Here is a 5980-nt window from a genome sequence, read left to right on the forward strand (position 1 = left end):
ATCATCTCCTATCCCTAGGGCTAGTGGCTGGAGAGTGTCGACTGGATGCTCCCTCCTGATCTGGCCGTGGAGGTGGACCCATGGGTGTGTAGCGCGATACAGATCGTGAGTGACTCCGAGAGGAACTCCTACGATCCCTATCCATAAGGATCGCACGATAGGTGGTAGCCTCGGTCTGGGCCGCTACTAGGTCTCGTCGCACCTGCTGGAGGTCCTCTGATAGGACTCTCTCTCTCTGTCGCGCCTGCTGGAGGTCCTCTGATAGGACTCTCTCTCTTTGCCGCGCCTGCTGGAGGTCCTCTGATAGGACTCTCTCTCTCTCCCTCCATATATCTACCTGTACTCGGAATGGGAAAAACAAATTCTCATGCCGACCTGCGTTCCCCTGAGGCCTATAGGCAATCTGTGAGGAACTGGGGATCTGTGCTATCATGGAAATGTCTGTCATTGCCTGCTGAATCAAGGAACGCCATTCCTGCACATTAGCTGTGGCAGTAGAACAGATTTTTGTTAGTACCATTCTTTATCATCAAAACATTAATCAATCAATATAAACCTACTATACCTGGATCTCCCTCGCGCCAGTAGGGATCATGATATGGTAATATCTGTGACTGAGAACCGCTAGGCTCCCCTCGCTCATATACTCTATCCACGATGGGTGTAGGCTGGACGGTACTGGTGACAGGTCTCCGTATCGCCTCTTGTTCCCCCTGTTGGAGAATAGGAGGTGGATCTAGAGCTATGGTATCATCTTCTGAATGGTGGGGAGCTGCATCCGACTCCTCCTCATCATCTCTATCCTCCTCCTCGTCGTCCTCCTCGTCATCATCATCCTCGTCCTCATCCGCATCATCACCTGCATCCTCCTCGTCCTCCTCTCTATCTGCATCCTCATCCTCCTCCTCCTCGTCACTGGGCTGATCGCCTGTAGGTGGATCAGGATCTTCCGCCTCCTCATGATCCTCTCCCTCCTCTGGCTCCTCTGACCTGGATCCCTCATCCTCGTCTCGGTCTCCATGTCTCCATGGGCCTGGATAGCCTGTCGGATGATCTGGTGGAAAGATAGGACCTGGATATGATCTCATGAACCATGAAACATATCTACGCTGTGCTCCAGGCTCTGTAGAATAGTCAGTGACTACATCCTGATCAGATCCCTCTAAATCTGTCGTCTCAATATCATCTATCGTCGGTCTCGCTACTGCTCCAGGTCTGGGAAGGACCCGTGAGTGTCGAGTATAGATGGGCACATCGGCTGGAACACACTGCTCTAGTCCGAACTGCCTCCGTACTCGATCAATGTAGAAAGGGACTATGATGTGTGCATATCGTCCTCGCAATAGGCGGTTCCTCTGTAGACATGCTGACTGTCTCTCCATACCATCCCATCTGTGCATCAGTAGGTAAGGTCTCCACACTATCACCTCGGATGTCAGTCTGTCAATAATCACTCTCCAATATAATAAATCTCCAAATCTCCACTCTCTGGTAAGTGGATAAGCGAACACCCTAGGTCGCTCGCTCGCTGTACTCAGTGGAAAGCCGACGGGCCTGGTGCATGTGAAGTGCTCTAAAATCCACACCTGTAGAAGTGTGCATGTCATCAAACTACAACCCTGTCCGAATACATACTCCCCAAGGTCGTGATAGAGATGCGCAAGCATACTCCGACCCCAAGCATACACTCTCCTGTGCCTCTCCATCGCTCTGATACACCATGTGAGGCCCCCGTGCATGTGTGTCCCTCGCCCATTAGGGCAGACGACTAGTGCTATGATGGCTATCATAAGGCGTCTTAGAAGTGGTACCTCCCCTGTAGGATGTAAGAGCCAGCTGACCATGATGCGACCTCTCGTCTCGCTCGGCATGACTCTCCCTATGCAATACACCTGCTCTCTCTGATGATCCTCCGCTGACCGATCGGTCGCGTATGTAACTGTCGCTCCTCTGATAGGAAGACGAAATATACGGTACACATCCTCGAGTGTGACCGTCAGCTCTCCACCTGGAAGGTGAAAGGTGCATGTGTCAGGATCCCATCGCAGGATGAAATCGAATGGCCGGCATCAAAATCGCGTACCACAATCCTACAATCGATAGTGTGTCTCTCTCTGACTGAGTTAGCCGTGGAATCTGATCTCGCAAAGTGCGAAGAATATGTCCCGCTGTGTGCTCTCTCATGTACGGGAGACCCTGCAACACGAAAACATGACGATAATCAGTACTCGATCATCGAAATCGCAAATGCAAACCGTCGCACATCGTATGCTAGCCCCGGAACCTCTCGCCAGGCCCTGATTGGGGACCATGGCGCACTGAGGGGACCATGGCGCCCTGGGTGGGCCCCGGTCAGCCTTCGAGGCCCGCATACGATCACGGAAAAGTCAAACATGCGAAAAATCAAAAGTCAAACGTTCAGTCAACTCACCTCGTCCAGTGGCTCGTCGTCGATCACGGCCTGGCGCAGGATCTCGATCCTCGTGGGACGCTCCGGTCATCGTGAAGGCATGATGATGGCTATGTGGGCTTCGCTGCACTGAATAGTATCCTGAAATCAACAAAGTGACGAATACAAGTGTCACTTTCGAGGTATATACTCTCGTTTGTTTATTCTTACTTTTTGAAACCCTAATTCTCCTCTGTCATTCATTTTATCATAACTTGAGTTTGGGAGATGCGATTTTCGAACCGTTTGTTGCGTTGGAATCGTATTTTCCTTCCCCTACTCTCGGGATGTTCCAAAAAGTGCTCTGATGAAGCCTATTTAGTGAACCACCCTCATCAATACTCTCTTACACAATTTGTCGCAAGTAAACATGCTACCCTGTTTCACCTCCCTAATAAGCAAGTCGAAACAGGGGGGGGCATACAGCTACTCACAGATTTCATCACTTTCCCTAGTAAGCATTAGGTGATTTTGTGATCTAACGTTTGTTTTGTAGGGTGCGGTTCCTAACTGTGTACTGCAGATACCGCTGGGGGCTTCGTCCGACAACTTATGGATATATCCTTTTTTCAAATGATGTTTACTTTTCTGTACTTTAGCTTGCATATGCACGTAGTACTCATATGACCGCTAAAGTGGGGGCTAAATGTAGCATCGTAAATTGTACGCACTCGCTAGGGTGGTACAATTTCACACCTAGTTTAGCACCCGCCTTAGTGCATTTTGCATTCTGCATTGCATTTCTCCTTAAGCACTTAATTAATCAAATTAATTAGGTCTAAGGTTCCTATTTCATCATTCTCTACATCATAAAGTTAGGCCCTTTCACTAAAGCGCGCCCTTCGCATTTTATTCCTCCAATACATCACTTAATCAAAAACCCTAATTAAGTCCTATTCCGAACTTGGGGGCTTGGTTTCGGGGTCAAAACATCTCGAAATCACCTGTAACTTCGGGATTCTCTCTAAAATCATCATATCCGACGGCCCTGAAAATTTGGTGAAAATTTGTCGGGACCATGGCGCCCGTGCACATGGTCTCGGACATTTTTCCCGAAATTTTAGGAGCGCGATCCAATCATAAAATAAAGCTTAACCCCAAGAAATTGGCGGGATATTCAATCTCTAGGTCGGCCAAAATACGAATTTACGACCTAGGGTTTCATACATAAGAACTCTCTTTCTTCATTTGGACGGATCGGATTTTTGTTTCCAGGAACTTCATATGCAGCGAAAGAGCAGATCTTTGAGGACTTCAACAACATTCAACATCATTCTATCAAGCATCTATCAAATTCATTCATCCACTTAGGGCTTGGAAGACATTGAAGAACAATAGGAGATTACCGACTGAAGATTGGCTTGTACTCCTCCCTTGAGGGTTGGGTATGATTTCGTATTGTTTTCATGTCTTTGCATAAGCTTTGATACATCATTTATTCATGCTTTAGATCACATTGCATCTTGATTTAGAGCATTTACATTATCATTTACAAGCAATTAGGGTTTACTTTCTAGGTTGCTCTAGTTTGCTTTCTTGCATTTTGGACCTTGCACACACACTAGGTCTGCACACACACAATACATTTTACAAAACCACTTGGCTATTCGTGGAGGTGGAAATCACCGAAGCGGGGGTTTGACTAAGGCAAAACCCTATATAGCCGCCCCTCCCCCTTTTCAGATATTATTGCAGGTTTCGAGATTCGGACGACGCCACGGGATACAGATCCGGAGAGAGAAAGCTAAGACAGAACCCTATGTGAAATTGCAGATCAGAAGACTGGGACAGGGGCGCTGGGCGCCCTGGTCCTGCCAAGACAGGGGCGTTGGGCGCCCTGGTCCCTGGGACAGAGGCGCTGGGCGCCCTGGTCCTCCGGACAAACAATGTACAGACAATTTCCAGACAGTGTTTCAGAGTGCAGAATAGTGGTTTTCGGTGCAGTTTTCAGGACAGTGGCGCCCGCGCCCCCGTCCCGAACATTTTCAGTCCGATTTTGACTCCGGGTACATATCTGCAATCTTATTTCATCCTTGTACTTACAGCTGTTCATTGTTTAATCTCAATTCTGCAATCTTGTTATTAGTTCATACTTGCATTTTGGGATTAGGGTTTGAACTTGCATTACTTGATTTTACAATTTCAACAAGGGAATAGAAATCCTAATAGATATCCCGTGGCTCTCTCTTTCACCAAAAGAAGTAGCCAATTGTGCGATATCTCTAGGCTCTTTCGTATTCCGTAATGTGTGTCAAAAGGTAGGATTAGGGCTTGATTAACCTAGTCTCGCTTTTTCCCCTACACATTTGTTTAATCAAATTTTGACATATTTCACTAGATCTACAAAAGTTTGAAGATGACCCAATAGTGGTGCCACTACTAGTGGTGGAACTTTTTTTTCTATAGCATCAACCTCGATTGTATGGGCATCAAGGGGGATAGCCCCTGGGTGCTGATTTTTTTCTTTTTTGGCAACTATACACATCTAGAAAATGGCTATAACTTTCACATATAGAGTTATTTTTTTGAAAACAAGATACCACCAGAAAACTAGTTCATTGTGCTTTCTAGTGGAGTAGGTAATTTTTACAGGTTCTATAATTTGGGGCGATTTTTTTTCTTGTTAAAGTCATATATTCATTTTTGGCTCTCAAGCTCATAACTTTTTGTCATGATCTTCAATATTTTTTATTCTTGTGACATTGGAATGGTATTAAGGAGCTCTATCTATCCATCTATGCACTTTCCCCCCTAAGTACATTTTATTTCAATTCTTTCCTGATGGGTACCTTGAAGAATTACTTGGACCTCTTGTCACTTGGGAAGGTGTTGTTTTGATCACTGCACTTCATTTCAATTCAAGGTCATCTATCAATCAACTATTGCTTCATCAGATTCCAGGGTGGTACAAAATTGAGAGTTTTCCAGTTGTTCCTTCGTAGCAAGACTTATTTTGTTTTCTTATTATGATTCCCAAGGCATTCCATGATCGAGTTTCCAATGTTTCTACACAAATGTATCTTGTCCTTTGTTGCTTAGATTGAGGGATCTTGAGTTCACTCCACAATGCTCTTGCAATGATTCTTTGCAACATTTTATCTCATTGTGGGGGGGGGTGTTGTTGTTGTATGGTCTCTCTTATTATTCTTCGTATGGAGGGAGATTGATTGGATTAGTGATGTATGTAGTTCTAGGGGGTATTTGAGTCCTCCCTTGTTGGAAGTGTCACAGTTCTGAGAGGGGGGGTGAATCAGAACTGTACTGTTCTAACAAGAACTCCTTACAAATTTTTGCACTAAGCAATATAAAACAGAATATTTACAATTTATGCAGGAGAAGTGTAAGCATTCATCATAAGCATAAAGAAATGAAACTCACAAACATGAAGAAACACCAAATTTGTGCCGAGTGGAAAACCCTCCAAAATATCATGATTTTGTCATAGGGAGAAAAACCACTCCATGAACCTGTATCTTTCATTCATTCCAATCCTTTACAATCGGTAGTCACTACTGCTCAGAAATTTAACAC

This window comes from Cryptomeria japonica, chromosome 2, assembly GCF_030272615.1.
Source record: "Cryptomeria japonica chromosome 2, Sugi_1.0, whole genome shotgun sequence".
NCBI classification, from domain to species: domain Eukaryota; kingdom Viridiplantae; phylum Streptophyta; class Pinopsida; order Cupressales; family Cupressaceae; genus Cryptomeria; species Cryptomeria japonica.